This window comes from Mirounga angustirostris, unplaced genomic scaffold, assembly GCF_029215605.1.
Source record: "Mirounga angustirostris isolate CCGP_5_RB_7025 unplaced genomic scaffold, mMirAng1.0.hap1 SCAF_3, whole genome shotgun sequence".
NCBI classification, from domain to species: Eukaryota; Metazoa; Chordata; class Mammalia; order Carnivora; family Phocidae; genus Mirounga; species Mirounga angustirostris.
Window position 1 is genome coordinate 180,418,138 of NW_026991711.1, and position 18,763 is coordinate 180,436,900.

The 18,763-nt window shown below is 40.2% G+C and overlaps 1 protein-coding gene across 4 annotated transcripts in view; it reads left to right on the forward strand.

The window, feature by feature from the left end:
* The window catches only part of ACSL3 (acyl-CoA synthetase long chain family member 3), a 73,174-nt gene that overhangs the window by 3,942 nt on the left and 50,469 nt on the right, over nucleotides 1-18,763 (forward strand). Inside the window, exons 2-3 of one of the 4 annotated variants that reach the window (XM_064587143.1) lie at nucleotides 14,478-14,563; nucleotides 14,735-14,861. The exons of 2 other annotated variants lie outside the window; for them this stretch is intronic. The gene's annotated coding sequence lies outside the window, so the exon portion shown is untranslated. The remainder of the gene's footprint in view (nucleotides 1-14,477; nucleotides 14,564-14,734; nucleotides 14,862-18,763) is intronic. One more of the 4 variants, XM_064587144.1, reaches the window with a different exon arrangement.

The following is an 18,763-nucleotide window of genomic DNA, read 5'->3' on the forward strand; positions in this document are numbered from 1 at the left end:
TTTAATATGTGATTTAGTTTTGATTTTATCCACCTTAATAGGGTATATACTTTTATCTGGCTTGTGATTATTGTTTCTCTCCTGAAAAAGGAGACCTTATAAACATTAAATCTTGTGATTTCTTCTACATGCTATTTTTAGTTTCATAAGAAACAGTTTTTAGACTACTTCTGTTTTCCTGACATTTTAAATGACTTAATTCTTTTTATTTAAAAGTTTAGCTTCTGGGGTGACAGGGCGGCTCAGTCAGTTAAGCGTCTGCCTTCGGCACAGGTCATAATTCCAGGGTCCTGGGATCAAGCTCTGCATATGGCTCCCTGCTGGGGGTGGGGGGCTGCTTCTCCCTCACCCTCTGCCGGTCCCCCTGCTTGTGCTCTCTCTCTCTGTCAAATAAACAAATAAATAAAATCTTTAAAAAAAAAAAAAGTTTAGCTTCTGTCTTTACTGGAATATCTTTACTTACATACTTCTAATATTTCCCACTCTGAGGGATAAAGAATTGGTGGATGATTCAGTGGGTTCAACTGATCTGCTAATTCTGAAATAGAACTGAAGATACCTAAATAACCTTTTGGATAAGCCACCTCCAATTACAGGTTTCTACTTGCCTTTCTTGTATTTGTTATAAGATATATAGGGAGACTGCTTTATTCATTCATATATTTAATGCCTATCTTGCAAGACGCTGGGAATTTGAAAATGATTGATAGTCTCTGTTCTCAGAGAGCTCTTCATGGTTCATGAAAGGAAGGAGTCGTATGGACATTATATGGTATGGACCTTATAAAAGAAGGTGTGAGGGCAGCTGTATTGCAGTATGGTATAATCCTTACAGCAGGGGAGGAAGAGGGGGAGACTTTCGCAGTGGAGGGGATGGCCTGGTTTTCCAAGATGAATTGGGCTGACAGGGAGCCAGGGAATAGAAAATTTTATCTTGAATTTGGTCCAGGTGTGTATGTCTACAAATATGTACATAGTGGAGATATTATAATATCAAAGAATATTAGGAAAATAAAAAGCTTATCTTGCTATCCTAAACATTGCCCAAGAGGTGAAAAGCTGTCCATTTTTCTGTATTGTCATGGTCAGCTTTTCTATCCCCTACTTGACTTAGAAAGTAACCACAATTACACTTTTCTGGTACAAAGCCTTGTTTTTCTTCAAAACAATTGGTCTTTGGAATAAGGCTAAGAGCCAACACCTTTACAGTACTTCTCTGGTCAGGCGCTGCTCCTACTTTCTTCTCACTTTTAATAGATGGAGATATAGATTTATTTTTTTAATCATTCTTCACAGATGAGGCAGTTGAGGCACAGGGGATCTAACGTGACTTGCCTTTGTGTGTGCTGGATCTCATCTCAGGTAGTTTGGTTCCAGAGTCCATGTTCTTAGCCTGGGCACTGCACCTCCTGTGGGGTGACAGGCTTGCAGTTCTTACCTCTGAACACAGTTGTATCAGGAAAGGAGCTGTGATGACATTTCGGGACAATGTTTATCGGTTTTTTATTTTAAAGATTTTATTTATTTATTTGTCAGGCAGAGGGAGAGGAAGAAGCAGGCTCCCCACTGAGCAGGGAGCCCAATGCTGAGCTCCATTCCAGGACCCCAGGATCATGACCTGAGCCAAAGGCAGACACTCAATCGTCTGAGCCACCCAGGCATCCCAATGTTTATCTGTTTTAATTACACATTGTTTACTGCCCCCCAAAAGCCCTCTTCTTACAGGGGGTACATAAATAAAGAGTAACAACCTAAGTTGAGGGAGTTTGAGTTTACTTGTACTTGAATGGGACTACTTAAGGATATATCCTCCTTTAGCATTCCTTCAGAGATCATTATCATTGCCCTTTTAGAATTTTTTGGATTGGGAGTATAAAGCAATTTGGGATGCTATAATCTAATAACATTTGCTTCCTTTTCCTTCTTTTAAAAAGACATGCTTTCTGTATGTCTGAAAAGTATTTCATAATATTTAATCCAGTTAAATCCACTCCCTTCCCCCAAATTCTCCAGTTAACCACTAATCTGAATTTGGTGATCTGAATTTTATTATTTGTAGTCATTTCTCTACAGTTTTATTATCCCCAGGCAGTGTATAGTGTTGTTTTATGTGTTTTTAAACTTCAATAGTATTGTATGATTGTGCAACATAGTTTTTTTCACTCGTTATCACTTAATCATTGTGGTTTCATCAATTGAGTTTTATAAAGTGGGTATTCACATGTCTGTTTAGCTCATTTATTTTTGCTGTGACATGATATGACATTTTAGGACTAGACCACATTTTATTTCCTCTTTGCTCTGTTGGTAGACCCTTATGTTGTTTCCTTTTTTTTTTGTTATTATGAATATTAGCATAAGTATTCTTAAACACCATTCCTTGTCTAATTCCATTTTTGACACTGTAGTCCTCCCCGCGCTCCTTTTTCTTTGTTCTGTACATTCCTAACTCAGGTTCCTCTAATCTTGTCATTATTTGACTTAAGGTGTTTCTGTCTGTCATAGTTGTACGAAACCACAGTGGGTGCTTTTCTTCTAAAGTTCTCTTTAGTAACTTTTCTTTTAATTAACCTTGTTTGACTTTGTTTTTCTTTTTTTTTTTGTTCTTAGGCAATTTTGCAGATACATACCTAGTATCCTCTCACTTTAAATTCCATAAATGACTGTAGGGATAATTAACATGTGTCCTTCCTCTTGGGAAATTTTTGTCAGTCTATTTCTGATTTAGCCAGTTCTGTATTTTAGTGTGTATTTAATAATTTTTCTCTAAAATGTGTCTGTTTCCATTGTAATTTGGTGAGTAGGAATATGGACTTGGAGTTAAGATTGCTTGGATTTGAGTCCTGGATTTACTTCTTGATAGCTGTGTGACCTTGGGCAGTTTGTTTAGCATCTCTGTGACTCAGTTTCTTCTATAAAATAGAGATCATAATGGAATCTACCTGTAGATTGTTATAAGGACTTATACGTGGTTAGTGCCTGCCCTTAGTCAACGATCAATAAATATTAACTAATGCTAATTTTAGAGTATGCAATATATTCTTTCTAAGTCTTTCCACTTTTTATTATTGCCTTCTCTTCTGAAGCAGCATTAATGTTTTTACATATACAAATATCTTTACATATACTTCAAAGAAATGTCTGATGTATTGTAAGGTCTTATTAATGGAGATTGGGAAGAGATTGTAAATTGTAGAAAATGGAGGGACATTAACCAGTTCATTATATTTTAACGTCAGTACTTTAGGATTTATCTTGTGCTTTCATTTTCTGGAAATGTTTATAAAGCACATTGAAAGGTTGACATGGTGTACTTCTCATTGAAGTAACTTAAGAGTTTCTGCCTTTTTTTTTTTTTTTAAAGGTGATTTTATTAAATCATGGGACAAAACCTGTGGGCAGAAAGGTGCTGCTGAGAGTACCTTTTTTTTTTTTTTTTTTTTTGGTTGTTGTTAAGACTTTATTTATTAACTGTCAGGGAGAAAGAGAGAGAGTGGCAGGCAGAGGGAGAAGCGGGCGATGTGGGGCTGGATCCCAGGATCCTGGGATCATGACCTGAGCTGAAGGCAGATGCTTAACCAACTGAGCCACCCAGGTGTCCCTCTTGTTGTAAATACCTTTTGTAATAGGATCTTAATAATGATTCAGATAGCATTTCTAAATACACTGATTATCCTGTATCATCAACTCTCTGCTGTTGAGTGGAGAAGGAATCATTGCCAACCATATTTAAAAACTTGCTGTGTAAATTTGAGATGGTTCCTTAACCTTTCTAACCCTTTCGTTTCAGTTTCTTTAACATAAATATTTTAATTCTCACCTCACGAAGTTATGAGCACTGAGGGAGACAACAGATGGTGGTTCAGGGTACATAGGTGACTTCCTGTGTTGGTTGCTTGCCTTATTTCTCTGCCTCCTTCTGTCTTCTCTCTTTTTTCCCCAGTTTTCTTCTTTGTTCTTCCTTTCTTCTTCCTTTCTCTGTTCTTTAATTGAAAAATCTGCACATATTTAATGTATACAATTTAAGTTTGTACATGCATACACTTGTGTAACCATCACCACAGTCAAGGTAATTGACATGTTTATCACTTCCAGAAGTTTCCTTGTGCCTCTTTGTTTTTTGTTTTGTTATGTTCTTCTCTGTCCTTCAGAAGCAGTTTTTTTTTTTTTTTGGTAAGCAGTAACGAGGTATTCTGAATCCAGTGTGTGAGGGAACCCATCATATGATAAAAGTACATCATTTTTTAAAAAAGATTTTATTGGGTGGCTCAGTTGTTAAGTGTCTGCCTTTGGCTCAGGTCATGGTCCCAGGGTCCTGGGTTTGAGTCCTGCATCAGGCTCCATGCTCAGCAGGAAGCCTGCTTCTCCCTCTCCCACTCCCCCTGCTTGTGTTCCCTCTCTCACTGTGTCTCTGTCAAATAAATAAATAAAATCTTTTTTTTTTTTTTTAAAGATTTTATTAGAGAGAGACAGAGAGAGCACATGAGAGGGGGGAGGGTCGGGAGGGTCAGAGGGAGAAGCAGACTCCCTGCCGAACAGGGAGCCCGATGCGGGGCTCGATCCTGGGACTCCAGGATCATGACCTGAGCCAAAGGCAGTCACTTAACCAACTGAGCCACCCAGGCGCCCGAAATAAATAAAATCTTAAAAAAAAAAAAAAAAAAAAAGAAAATACAAAGATCTTTAAAAGTAAAAAGATTTTATTTATTAGAGAGAGAGAGCGAGTGAGCAGGGCCAGAGGGAGAGGGAGAAGCAGACTCCCCGCTGAACAGGGAGCCCAATGCAGGGCTGACCCTGAGATCATGACCTGAGTTGAAGGCAGACGCTTAACCTACTGAGCCACCCAGGCACCCCCAAAGTGTACATCATTTAAGGGGGAATAGAAATTCTAATTTCTTAAGGACAAGAATGTTGACTCTATAGGAAGATACATACAGGATGTGGTTAATGTTGAGTGAGCAATACAGAGGACAGAATGGTCATGTTTGGCCAGGGTAACCAGGGAAAGGTCAGCTGAGCGAAAGGAGATATGAGCTGGATTTGAAGAAAGAGTTGTGTTTGAGGAAGGTACACAAATGAGATGTCCAGGGCAGTTGGGGAAGAGCGGGCCTGGCAGATAAAATTGAGGCATCGACTGGTTTAGGGGGGTCTAGGGAAGCTGTGAGGATAAATCATATCCCAGAGGGCAAACAAAAAACAGGCATGGAGAACAGAAACAGTTAAGAACTTGTATAAACTCATTTATTTATTGATTCCTTCAATTCAGAAGGTAGTTGTTGAATGCATGGATGGTTCTACGAGTGGGAAGGGAGACTGAGCAGCCAGCAAGTGAAGAGAACCATCTGGGTTCTGAGTTGTTACTGGGGATGTGGCCATTAGGGGATCTGGCCCAAGTTGTTTCCAACCCTGTCACCATGACTGTTGGTTGGCACTGCCCGTGTTGTGCCTGGCATTGTGGCATTCTCCACACCATTTAGCCTTTCTGGAGTTTGGTTTCCTTGTCTGTGGACCTTTCTTGCTCAGTAGTTAGTGTTAGATCTGCTTCTCCATCAGTGTTCTTTTTCTTTTACCTTTCTTTCCACTTCTTTTTACTTGCCTCAGGATTTTTGTTATCTGTGCCATATTTCTCTTACGTTTCTTTGAAACTTTATTAGTTAGCTTTGTGCATTTCCCTCTGTTCATTTTATGTTTACTACTTGGAATTCACTGGGGTATTTGCATGGGTTTTTTATTAGATACTAACTGCTGAAATGGATAGTTCTTAACCTTTTGAATATTATTTTAGTTCTAAATTGATTTTGTAGATATGTAACAGCTCATTTTTCTGCATTGATGTTTCTGGGTTGTAAAATACTCAATATCATCTTTGCCAACATTATAAAAAGTTCTCCTTCAACCACAGAAGTTTATTTTTATTCATTTTACTTTCATCAGACCTGCAGTAATCCTCATGCTGGATCTTGACTTTGGATTTTTTACTGTAACACTAACACAACCAGAAATTCCTCTCTTCCCATTTGAGACTGACTTGATCCCTGGACTTAATCTTTGCTCTCTAAGTTGAAATACGGAGTTTATTTTAGTTCCATAGAAGATCAGAGTGAACTACAATTAATTAATCTCAGAACTGTATATGGCATCATTTTAATGTAAGCAGGATTCACATTAATTGAAATTATACCACATGGTCATTACATACATTGGTCATTATTATTATTATTTTTTTACATATCCATAGTGAATATTTTCCTGAGTCATTTTCCTTTTGTATTGTAACTTTCCATATTGCTAGTGTGAGAGTCTTAAGAATTTGTATTCATCATTTACCCTGAAACTGGGCCTATCTTTTGTAGACTGATGCTTATTTCGATAGCATAGCACTCTTCTTAGAAATTCAGTGTTTAGTTTGTATGTCACTTTTCTGAGGCATAAAAGGAATACCTATTTATCCAGTAGCATCTTGAGTGGGAGGGTTGTGGGAGGTAGTAGCTGGCTGGGAATGGGGTGTGAGGTCAGAGAGGGAGCTCATGGTACCCCCGGTGTAAGGAAGGAGTTTGGCATGGTAGAGAGGAGTGACGAAGGGCTTGAGCTTTGTGACCACACTGTTGCTTGGATCCCCAAATTTAGTTCTACCTCATTTTAGTTTTGTGACCACAGCAAATTCCTTAACCTCTGAGCTTTAGTTTCTTTAGGATCAGGGTGAAATCTGCCTTGCAGGGTACTTGTGCTCCAGCTGTGTTTGTAGCCCATCTTTAGAGTGCAGGAAGGAAATGTTAGAAACTTTATTTCTTTCTAAGAATTTCTACATTTTATGCATGATTCATAGTGTTTACAATATGCTAGGACCATAATACATACACACAATATTAAAGGTTACATGTGTTTGGAATATGCCAATAGTTTTTACGAAAAGGGGCTTGTTGTGATCCTTAAAGTTTAGAAACTGGGCTCCTAGATAAAAAGCTAGGCCCTACTTGGAGGCTTATTAGTTTGGGGGCAGGTTTAGAGATGAATTGAGTATGGGATGAGTTTGAAGAGCTTGGGTTAGTTGGCTCTGGGAAATGGATGGAAGGGTATTGGATTTAGGGAGTATGTCTCTGCAAGATCATTTGAAAAATGGGGGACATAGTAAAACTGGCATGTATAATGATTTGAGTTAGTTTGTAAAAGTCTTAAACTGTGTATTTTTACACGATGTCATGTGTTAGAAGATTATATGGCAGAAATTTGGATGGTATATAACCCAGAAACATGAGTCCGTATTAGGGAATTGCTCTTGATGCGTCATTTGCCTACAGATAACTGAGAGCTTGACTGTATGTATGTTTAAGTTAATAGTGTTTATTTATATTGTGTGATGTCGGCAGACCAGGCATGTTAACTGTAGGTGATTAATTGTAACTTTGGGTTTCTTGTTATTAATTTCAAATTGGCTTCATGAGATAATAAATACGTTTGTTATCTTGTTAGATGTGTTTCTTTTGGGCTCCTTAGGGACAGTAGCTGTATTTAAGTATCCCTCCAAGAGAAAAGAGAGCTCTCTGAGGACAAGTATATTTGTGTTTTATTTACTGATTACACCCAGGGCCCAGCATATAGAAGATACTCCTGTTTTGTTGAATGAATCAGTCTGCGTATCCCTGCACAGTAAAGAACACGAGATGGCGTTTATTAAATTGAGTTGAAATATTTGAACACAACACCAAAAAGTTTTGGAAGGCCAACAACCTGATACAAAATGACCAGTATGTGCTTATTAGTGGGAGCTCAGGAATTCTGAAAGAGTAGACTTAATGTTGATAAAATATGCATTTGAATAGCTAGCTAGTTGAATAACAATTTAGAAATTTCCTTATAAAGAAGATAAAAAAAAAGTGTGATAGATTGTCTCAGGCCAAGCCGAGTTCTTATCATAACTCCTTGTTGCCTCTCCTCCCCTCACCCCCGAAAAGGTATTTATTTGAGAGAGCGAGAAAGAGAGAGAGAGTGCGGAAGTGCACAAGTGGGTGGGGGGGCAGAGGGAGAGGGAGAAGCAGACTCCCTTACGCGGGGCTCAGTCCCAGACCTGGGCCAAAGGCAGATGCTGAACCGACTGAGCCACCCAGGTGCCGCTACTTGTTGCCTTTTTTTTTTTTTTAAAAGATTTTATTTATTTATTTGACAGAGAGAGAGAGCGAGAGCGGGGAGAAGCAGGCTTCCTACCGAGCAGGGAGCCCGATGTGGGACTCGATCCCAGGACCCTGGGATCATGACCTGAGCCGAAGGCAGACGCCTTAACGAAGGCAGACGCTTAACGACTGAACCACCCAGGCACCCTACTTGTTGCCTTCTTAAAAGCCTTTGACACTCCTGACAATGTCCTCTTCAACATTGTCTGCCTTTGGTTTCTAGGATACTGTTCTTGGTTTCTTTACCTTTCTAATTGGCTTTTGTAGTGTCTGTCCTTATTCTTTTTTTTTTTTTGTCCTTATTTTTTTTGTAAGTGAATATACTGTATTTGAGGGATTTCGTGGTTTTGACTCTAATAGGGATAGGGTCAGTGATGACTCTAAAATCTACATCTATAGCTTTATTGGGAGCCCCAGTCCTGTATTCTGACAATATCTTGAATCTCTCTTCTGTCCATTCCCACAGACTTAATATCCAGCCCTATCCTCATGCACTCTTCTATGTGTCTACCTTTCTCTTACATTCCTCATATCTGTTGCAAGTCACCCAACATTCTAGAAACGTTGATAGTAATTTTCAAAGATTAATCTTCACATCACCCCATATTCTTTTGGTTTTATCTTAGAAAAGTCTCTATGGTTGGTCCTGCTTTTTCTGTGACTACTGCCCTAAACTCTGGACTTCTTCATCCTTCACTTGAGCTATTTTAATAACTACATACCTGGAGTCCTTTCTGGTTTCTTTTCTGTGATAACCCAAGTGATCATTATGAAAAAACAAATTTGGTCAATTGCTTTGCTTAAAATGCGGTCTCATTCTGTCTGTTGTATGTTTCTATTTTTCATTTTCACTTCTAACTTCCCTCCTATTTTCCTGTGCTGCATCTGCCAAGCTACTTAAGTTTCCTCATTCTGTGCTTGTTCATGCCTCTGTGTTAAACAGGAATGGGGTATTGGCACAGAGGGGTTGATTCAGCTCTGTCTATGGCACTGAGGAGGACCTCCCATAGAAGCTTCAACTGAATCTCGAAGGACACGTTTATGTTGGCAGTCTTTTTAGCTTCTTTGAATTCTCTCAAATTTTTTTAATTCAGTGCCAGTTCTAAGTTCTGGAGAGAATATTATTGAATCAATACGTCCATATTTTTGAGACAGGCCTCCTAGGTCATAAGCTCTGGGCCCCTGTGGATGTCACGTTTGCCATAGTCCACCGGGGTAGAGATGGGAGCCAAGTGGCATCACAGAGTTTCTTTCTTTCTTTTTTTTTTTTTTTAAAGATTTTATTTATTTGACAGAGAGAGACACAGCGAGAGAGGGAACACAGGCAGGGGGAGTGGGAGAGGGAGAAGCAGGCTCCCCGCAGAGCAGGGAGCCCGATGCGGGGCTTGATCCCAGGACCCTGGGATCATGACCTGAGCCGAAGGCAGATGCTTAACGACTGAGCCACTCAGGCGCCCCCATCACAGAGTTTCGACAGAACCAGTGATTCTCTTTCCGAAAGTTGCAGGCCAGGCAACATGGGCTGTGCAGGCTACCATGTTAGCACTGGAGATTATTTTATAATCAGAAAAAAGACTTAGGAACAGATCGTTTTTGGGACATGACAGCTGTGGAAGAGGGGTATTGCCAGGATGATTGTTTGATTCATGGATCTCCTCCTCATCTTTCTAGGACTTAAATCCAGCTGTTGGCTCAGTTCTGAGTTTTCTTTAATGCTGCTTAATTTATTCAATAATCTTTTAACCACTGATCTGAAATGCCACTGTGGTCAAATATAAAAATCCCACGACTGTTTTCTGGCTTTAAAATTCTGTACCAGAGGATGGGTTAGCCTGGTGATGGGTATTGAGGAGGGCACGTTCTGCATGGAGCACTGGGTGTTATGCACAAACAATGAATCATGGAACACTACATCTAAAACTAATGATTAACATAACAATAAAAAAGAAAAAAAAAATTCTGTACCAGAACAGTTAGTTGTTAGTTTTGACATCTAATGGGGCAAGTACGCACTAAGTATTCTTGTTTTCAAGTTTTATTAGCAAATATATATATATATAGTTTTTGGTCAATCAACATTTATTGAACACCTTTATTAGCAAATCTTAAAATGTTTTCCTCTAGATAAACTTTGGAACTAATATCAGGTAATCACACAAAACAAACAAGTAATAAGGTCCTACTAGGATTTTGATTGGGATTGTATTTGGTTTGTAGGTTAATTTTGGCAGAATTATAATGATCTTTTATACCCAGGAACTAGTCTGTTTTTTAATTTAGTGTCTGTCAGTAGCATTTTATACATATGTACATACATACTTATATACATGTTTATTTTTATTTCTTTTTTTAAAAGATTTTATTTTTAAGTAATCTACACCCAGCGTGGGGCTCAAACTCATAACCCAGACATAAGAGTTGCATGTTTTACTGAGCCAGCCAGGTGTCCCTACATACATATGTTTAAATAAGATGGTGTGTATATGAAGTATTTTAAAGTTGCTTTTACTATTGTGACTAAGATTTCTCTCTTTTGGGGCACCTGGGTGGCTCAGTTGTTAAGCATCTGCCTTGGGCTCAGGTCATGATCCCAGGGCCCTGGGATCGAGGCCCACATCAGGTTCCCTGCTCCACGGGAAGCCTGCTTCTCCCTCTCCCACTCCCCCTCCTTGTGTTCCTACTCTCACTCACTCTCTGTCAAATAAATAAAGTCTTTAAAAAGAAAAAAAGATCTTCTCTTTTCATTTTTTTAGGGGGGGGGAAGGGCAGAGGCAGAGGGAGAGGGAGAGAGAGAATCCAAAGCAGGCTCCATACCCAGCACAGCGCGCAAAGCTCCATCTCCCAACCCCAAGATCATAACCTGAGCTGAAATCAAGAGTTGGACGCCCAACCGACTGAGCCACCCACACACCCCCTTTTTTTAATGTAAACTACCCCCAACGTGGGGCTTGAACTCATGACCCCAAGATCAAGAGTTGCATGCTGTATGGACAGAGCCAGCCAGGCACCCCTCTTTTCATTTTTTAACTAGTTACTGCAAGTATATAGAGAAACTATCAATTTTTATTATTTACCTAGTATCCAGATAACTTGGTGAATTCTGTCTCTGGTTGGATAGCTTTCAAATGATTCTTTTGGATGTTCTTGTCAGAAGGGCAATCATACGCAAACAATGAAGATTCCTTTCTCCTCTCCTTTTCCAGTATTCATGCTCACTTCTTTTTCTCATCATTGCGTTGGCTAAACTGCAGTGCTGTCTAAAAGAAATGCAATGAGAGCCACAAATATGAGCCATATATGTAACTTTAAACTTCTAGTAGGCATATTAAATAAAGTAAAAAGAAACCGGTAACTTGAATATATTTTATTTAATCCAGCATTCAGTAGGTACCCTCTTATCTGCAGTTTCTCTGTCAGTAGTTTCAGTTACCCTCAAGTCAACGGTGGCCTTGGAAGCAAATGCTCTTCTTTTTCTGACCTTTCCTCAGAAGGTCAGCAGGAACCTAAGGCTGGTCCACAACTTCACCACCTTCACCTCTCTTCATCTCATCCCCTAGGCATTTTATCATCTAGCACAAGAAGGGTGAGTACATTAAGATAAAATGTTTTAAGAGACTACATTCACATAATTTAATATTAAGTTTTTAATTTTAATTCCAGTATAGTTAACCTAACTTTTATTACAGTATATTGTTACAGTTGTTCTATTTTATTATTATTGCTGTTTAAAAACAAAGTTCAAGTAAATTTGAAGACCTAATAGATTTTATTAAATGATTGATGACTCGGGTAGCATCCCATCAGCAAGTACGGGGGAGCTCCAAGGAGTTGTAGAAAATGGAAGAGGATGGGGTGAGAAAGTTATTAAAAAAGAAAAGGATTGAGGGGCTCCTGGGTGGCTCAGTCGTTAAGCGTCTGCCTTCCGCTCAGGTCATGATCCCGGGGCCCTGGGTTCGAGCCCCACATCGGGCTTTCTGCTCAGCGGGAAGCCTGCTTCTCCCTCTCCCACTCCCCCTGCTTGTGTTCCTCTCTTGCTGTCTCTCTCTCTGTCAAATAAATAAATAAAATCTTTAAAAAAAAAAAAAAAGGATTGTTTCATTCAAGATCATCTTCCCTTATGGGGATGGCAGGGGGGTCTGATGCAAATTAAATCATCTTCCTTTTGGGGGTGTGTGGAGAAGGTCCCTGTGACATATTACTTCATTGATGCTGATCAGAAAATTCCTGGCTGACCCCATTAAGACTACATTTCTTGGGGAGGTTGAAACTGCAAGATTAGGTATTAAGTCCATATATGGTGATTTGGCTTAAGTGATGCCATTTCAGGCCTGTATTTTTCTTTTTAACATTGTTAATCTCTTACTTTGCCTAATTTACAAATAAAACTTTATCATAGGTATGTATGTATAGGAGAAAACATAGTGTCTGTAGGGTTTAGTACTGTGTGTGGTTTCAGACATCCACTGGGGATCTTGGAATGTATTCCGTCCCCCCCCCCCCCCCCGGGGATAAGGGAGGGGGAATACTTGTATCCAAAGTATTATTTCAACATATAATCAATATAAAAATTATTAGTGAGATGTTTTACATTTTTTCTGTACTAAGGCTTTGTAATATGAAGTTCCTTTTAAAGTTGATAATTGATATTTACTTTCCTTAAGTACTTTTTTTTTAAAATACATATACTGACATGATCACACCTTTCCCTCCCATTTAAACTGCTAATATAGAGAATGATAACAGAATCCTGGGGTATAATATAAAAATATGTTTGGTCTTTGTCCCCACTTCTGGCATGGAGCTCCTGAAGACCCTTGGAATTTCCCGAGTGATAGGAGTCTTTTGTTATTCATAAACACTCCCTTTGAACACCTGAGTTTATGCTAATGAAGCAACTTAGGTTGGGTTTCTCTAGATAGCCTCAGGATGGGGCTGGTCACCAGAAAGACCCAGTGATAGTTTAAACTTCAGACCCACCCATCGACCTCCTATGAGGAGTGAGGGGGCTGGAGATAACAAACTCTTGAACGATGAACAAGCTTCCGTGTTGGTGACCTGGGCCAGGTGCTGGGAAGGTGGTACACCTGGGGAGGGTTTGGAAGTTCTGCGGTGTCTCCTCTCTCTGTCCCTTGCCCTATGCACACCTTCCCTTTGGCTGTTCTGGAGATGTATTCTTTATAATACACCAGTAAACATAAATAATGGGTGTTCCTGAGTTGCCATTCTAGCAAATTATTGAACTTGAGGAGGGGATTGTGGGAATCCCTGGCTTGTAACCAGCTGGTGACTCGTGACTAGCAAGTGGGGAATAGTCTTGGCGGGACTAAGCCCTTAACCTATGGGATCTAGCTCTTGTAAAATAGTACAAAACTGTAGGTCAGTTCTAGCTTTAATAAAATTGTCTTTAAAAGTACTATCAATGTGTGCACATGGTGGAGGAATTTTTAAAGTAATTTCTTATCAGAGTATGTTTGCAGAATGTAAATTTCCTGAGACCTTACATCTCAGAATATTTCTTTATTCTTCCTGGCAATTGATCAGGAATTTAGCCAGGAGTAGAGTTGTAATTTAAAATTCATTTCCCTCAAAACTTTGAAGGCATTGTTGATAGCCTTCCAGGGTTGCAAAGACATCTGAGGCCAGCATGATTCTTTCTCCTTTATAGGAAGGGTGACTATAGGGGTGCCTGGGTGGCTCAGTCGTTAAGTGTCTGCCTTCGGCTCAGGTCATGATCTCAGGGCCCTGGAATCGAGCCCCACATCGGGGTCCCTGCTCGGCGGGAAGCCCGCTTCTCCCTCTCTGCCTCCCCCTGCTTGTGTTCCCCCTCTCTCTGTGTCTCTCTCTGTCAAATAAATAAATCTTCAAAAAAAAAAAAAAAAAAAGGAAGGGTGACTATACATCCTGGTTTGTCTGGAGCACTTTCTGTATTGATCAGTTATATAATTATTTGTAGGTGACCTACTGTTTGGTTTTTTTTGGAAGCTTTTGGGGTAGTCTTAAACCTAGTACTCTGAGAATTCACAAGGTTGTGTCTAGAGGTCACTTATTTTTGCCCCCATTCATCTGCTCAGCACTCCGTGGGGCCTTTTCCAAACTGAAGACTAGCATCCGTCAGCTCTGGGATATTTTACTGCCGAGTGCTTCAGTAATTCCTGCCTCTTCATTCTCTTGGTTCTTTCTAAAACTCCTTTTAGTGGAACTTGATCTTTTGGATTAATTCAACACCTTGAAAAAGGACTTCGACTACCTCCATTGTGACCTCAGACTTTCTAATTAAGTTTTTCTTTCCTGCTTATCTCTTCAACTCAGGCAAAAGACCCTGCACAGAACATCTTGTGATGGGAACCGAAACTACCCCCTCAAGCAATCAGGAGTGCCCTGAGCCAGCCAGACTTGTGTGTGTGGTTGATCCCAAGACAGTGATCCACCTGAACTTCACTGCCCACCTGCATGTACCCACTGACCTTGTCCCACATTTCCTTGCATAAACCTAGAAGTATTTTCAGCACTTTGGAGGCAGTCTCTCTCTTTTTTTTTTAAAGATTATTTATTTATTTATTTGACAGAGAAGAGCGAGCGAGAGCAGGAACACCAGCAGGGAGAGCGGGAGAGGGAGAAGCAGGCTTTCCGCCAAGCAGGGAGCTGGACGTGGGACTCGATTCCAGGACCCTGGGATCATGACCTGAGCTGAAGGTAGACCCTTAACGACTGAGCCACCCAGGTGCCCCTGGAGGCAGTCTTTAAAACATCAGTCCACTCTGTTCCCTGTGTGGGCCTCACTGAAATACATTTCCTTTTTCATTTCCCCACCACTTGTGTCTCTGCCTTTGGTGAGTGGCTGACCCTGGACTTTTGGAAACCCCAGAACCCCTATGCCTCTATAGCCCTACGCCCCCAGCTACAACCTTATTTTTAAAAGTCTTTTTGATTTCTGTTTTTTACTTCTTTGATTTTGCTTCCTTTCTGGGAAAATATTCTCAACCTTTTTTCTAATATATCTGTTGATTTTTAAATTTAATATCAGGTGCTATTCTTAATTTTAACAAGTTTTTTCTTTTTAGTCCTGTATGGTGCCCCGTTCGTGTTTCATCAACAAGAGTGTCATATCTTTTTGAAGGATTAGTCACATGTATTTGAAGTATTCCCTCTATTTCTGCATCGTCTGTTTCTATCCAGTTCCGCCCCTTTTTCAGTTTTCATTTGTGTCTTCCATCATGATGGGTTTTTGTTAAATATCTGGTGATCCAGAACTTCATATTCTCTCTGGATTTTTGATTCTTATTTTTCTGTTTCTAGGTGTACTCCCCCCACCCCCCACCGTATCTATAAATTTCCCACATTGGCATGAGATTTAACACTATGAGAGATCTGATAGGCTATTCTGCGTACAAATCTGGATGGCTCTTCAGAAATTTGGGTAATATCTAAACCACTTAGCACTTTGCAGGGCTTACAGGGCAGTGCCGGTGAGATACTGCCTTTGTTTCTTAGAGCTGCTGTAACACCACGAATTCGATGGCTTAGCACAACAGAGATCAATTATCCCACAGTTAAAAGGGGCCAGAAGTTGACTGGGCTGAAATCAGGCGTTGGCATAGCGGTGCCCCCTCCAGAGAAGAATCTGTTCTCGCCTCTCTAGTCGCTGTGCCTGCTGTACTCGGTGGCCTGGCTCCAGCCTTCCAGGCCACCGGTACCTCTCTGCTCTGTCCTCACGTTGCCTTCTCAAAAGGAGTGTCAGATCTGCCACCTTTCTTCTAAGGACGCTTGTGATGGCATTAGGGCCCAGCTGGTCATCCCGACTGCTCTCTCATCCCCTGATCCTCAATTCAGTCACATCTGCAAAGACCCTTTTCTCAAGTAAGGTAACATTTGCAGGTTCCAGGGATTAGGGCCTGATACCTCTGGGGTCATCTATCAGCCTGCTTCTGGGTACTTAAGAGTTCTCCAGTGCTTTCTGTGCTTTTGCAGATGCTATTATTACAGCCTGTGGTTTCCTCTCTCCGGTCTTTGCCAAAAATCTGTGGATCCGCTCAGTTCTTAGTCAGCCTTCCTTGACCTTCTTTCCTCCTCTGAGACCAAGGACTGCATTTACCTGTCTCTTTCCTTAATACAGCCCATCTCCTTATCCAGTAGTTTTGGCCATGTCAGTACTGTTTGTCTTGTCGGTCTCTATCTCTGGAGCGGGAGCTTTTTGAGTCCTGTGGGCACATTTCCAGAATGGGAAGCATTGGGTATGGAGCCGAGTAGGCATTCATTCACTAACTAGTTGTTGAGGAGATTCAACATTTATTAAAGGCCAATTAAATACCAGGACCTGTCATGTTGGGCCATTTAATTAACAAAACAAAATGTGGTAAAGTAAGTATGCACATGTGCCAAAATTTCTCCAGGGCAAATTTTTTAAGGAGGCATTTGCTAGGTCATAGGAATTTACATTTTCAGCTTTTGCTGGATGCTGCCAAATTACTTGCTCTCTGAAGTGGCTGCACTCTTGTTCCCTCTATCCTTGCCAATGCTTGTGATGTTTTTTCTAATTAAAAAAATTTGATAGGGGGGAATGATAATGTTTTCATTTGTGTTTCTTTGATAGTGAGGCTGACTATTTCATAGTTAATGGACGTTTAGGTTTTTTTCCCATGGACATATGTAGCCTATTTTTTCTACTGAGTTGTCTTTTATTTATAGAAATTCAACAGATATTCTGGATATGAATTGTATGTATATGTTGTCGTCCCTATTTACGTATGAGGAAACTGGCATAAGAAATAGCAGGTAAATTTGTAAGATTTCCCCCCACCCAAATGGACAGATGGATAAATGGATGAATAAACGAATGAATTTGTTTAGAGTCATTGCTAATGAGAAAGAGTGGGGGCTATGGACCTGGGGATATCTGGTTTTAAGGCCTAGTCCTTTTTTTTTTTTTAAAGTATATCTGGCTGCCTCACAGGGAATGAGGAAATTAAGAATGAGTAGTGATATGCTAAATTTTGTCAAAATACTTAACTGTTAGTTCCACTTACAGGCTCTGTGTGTTTGGGCTCATGTTAAATTGTTATTATTATTTATTTAAACGCCTATAATGATCGCAACCTGCCTGCTTCACAAGCATTTGAGAAAATCATTGAGGGGGGTGCCTGGGTGGCTCAGTTGTTAAGCGTCTGTCTTCGGCTCAGGTCATGATATCAGGGTCCTGGGATCGAGCCCCACATCGGGCTCCCTGCTCAGTGGGAAGCCTGCTTCTCCCTCTCCCGCTCCCCCTGCATGTGTTCCCTCTCTTGCTGTGTCTCTCTCTGTCAAAGAAATAAAATCTTTAAAAAAAAAAAAAAATCATTGAGGGACGCCTGGGTGGGCTCAGATGGTTAAGCGTCTGTTTGCCTTCGGCTCAGGTCATGATCCCAGGGTCCTGGGATTGAGCCCCACGTCTGGCCCTCAGCTCAGCGGGGAGTCTGCTTCTTCCTCCCCCTCTCCCCCTGCTTGTGCTCTCTCTCTCTCTCCCTCTGTCAAATGAATAAATAAATCTTAAAAAAGTCATTGGGATAGTGGATAAAAGTGTTGTATACACAGTGAAATACTGTTTATAAATCTTAGTAATTATACTTCTTGACCATTACCATTATGAGAGAATAAACTCAGTATATGCCTTTTTAAAAGTTTTGGATGTACCTTTTTATTTTAATAGACTTTATTTTTTAGAGCAGTTTCAGGTTGAAAGCAAAATTGAGCAGAAGGTTCAGAGATTTCCTATATACCTCTGACCTCATTATATATCAATAGTCCCACACCAGAATGGTACATTTATTGCAGTCACTGAACCTACACTGATAGATCATTATCACTCAGAGTCCTTATTTTACCTTTAGGGCTCATTCTTGGTGTTGTACATTCTGTGGGTTTGGGCAAATATGTAATGATGTTTATCTACTGTAATAGTATACAGAGTGATTCTACCACCCCCCCAAATCCTCTGTGCTCTGCCTGTTCATCCCATTTTCCTCCTTAACCCTCGGCAACCTTTTACTGTCTCAGTAGCTTTTCCTTTTCCAGAATGCTGTAGAGTTGGAATCAGACAGTGTATTAGCCTTTTCAGGTTGACTTCATTTAGTAATGTGCATTTAAGTTTCCTCCATGTCTTTTCATGGCTTGATAGCTCATTTCTTTTTAGTGCTGAATAATATTCCATTGCCTGGATGTACCACAGTTTATGCATTCAAGGACATCTTGGTTACTTCCAAGTTTTGGCAATTATGAATAAAGCCGCTATAAATATTTGTATGTAGTTTTTTTTTTTTTTTTTCCATTAGTCATAAGCTTTCAGCTCATTTGGGTAAATACCAAGGAGGCTCAGTTGCTGGATCATACTGTAAAGAATATGTTTAGTTTTCTAGGAAACTGCCAAACTTGTCTTCCAAAGTGGCTGTGCAGTTTGCATTCCCTCCAGAAACGAATGAGTTCCTCTTGCGCCGTATTCTTGCCAACATTTGGTGATGTCAGTATTTTTGGATTTTGTCCATTCTAATAGGTGTGTAATGATACATAACGTGCTTTTTTTGATGAAAGGTTACATGATAAGATGTCATTTGCTAGTGTGATAG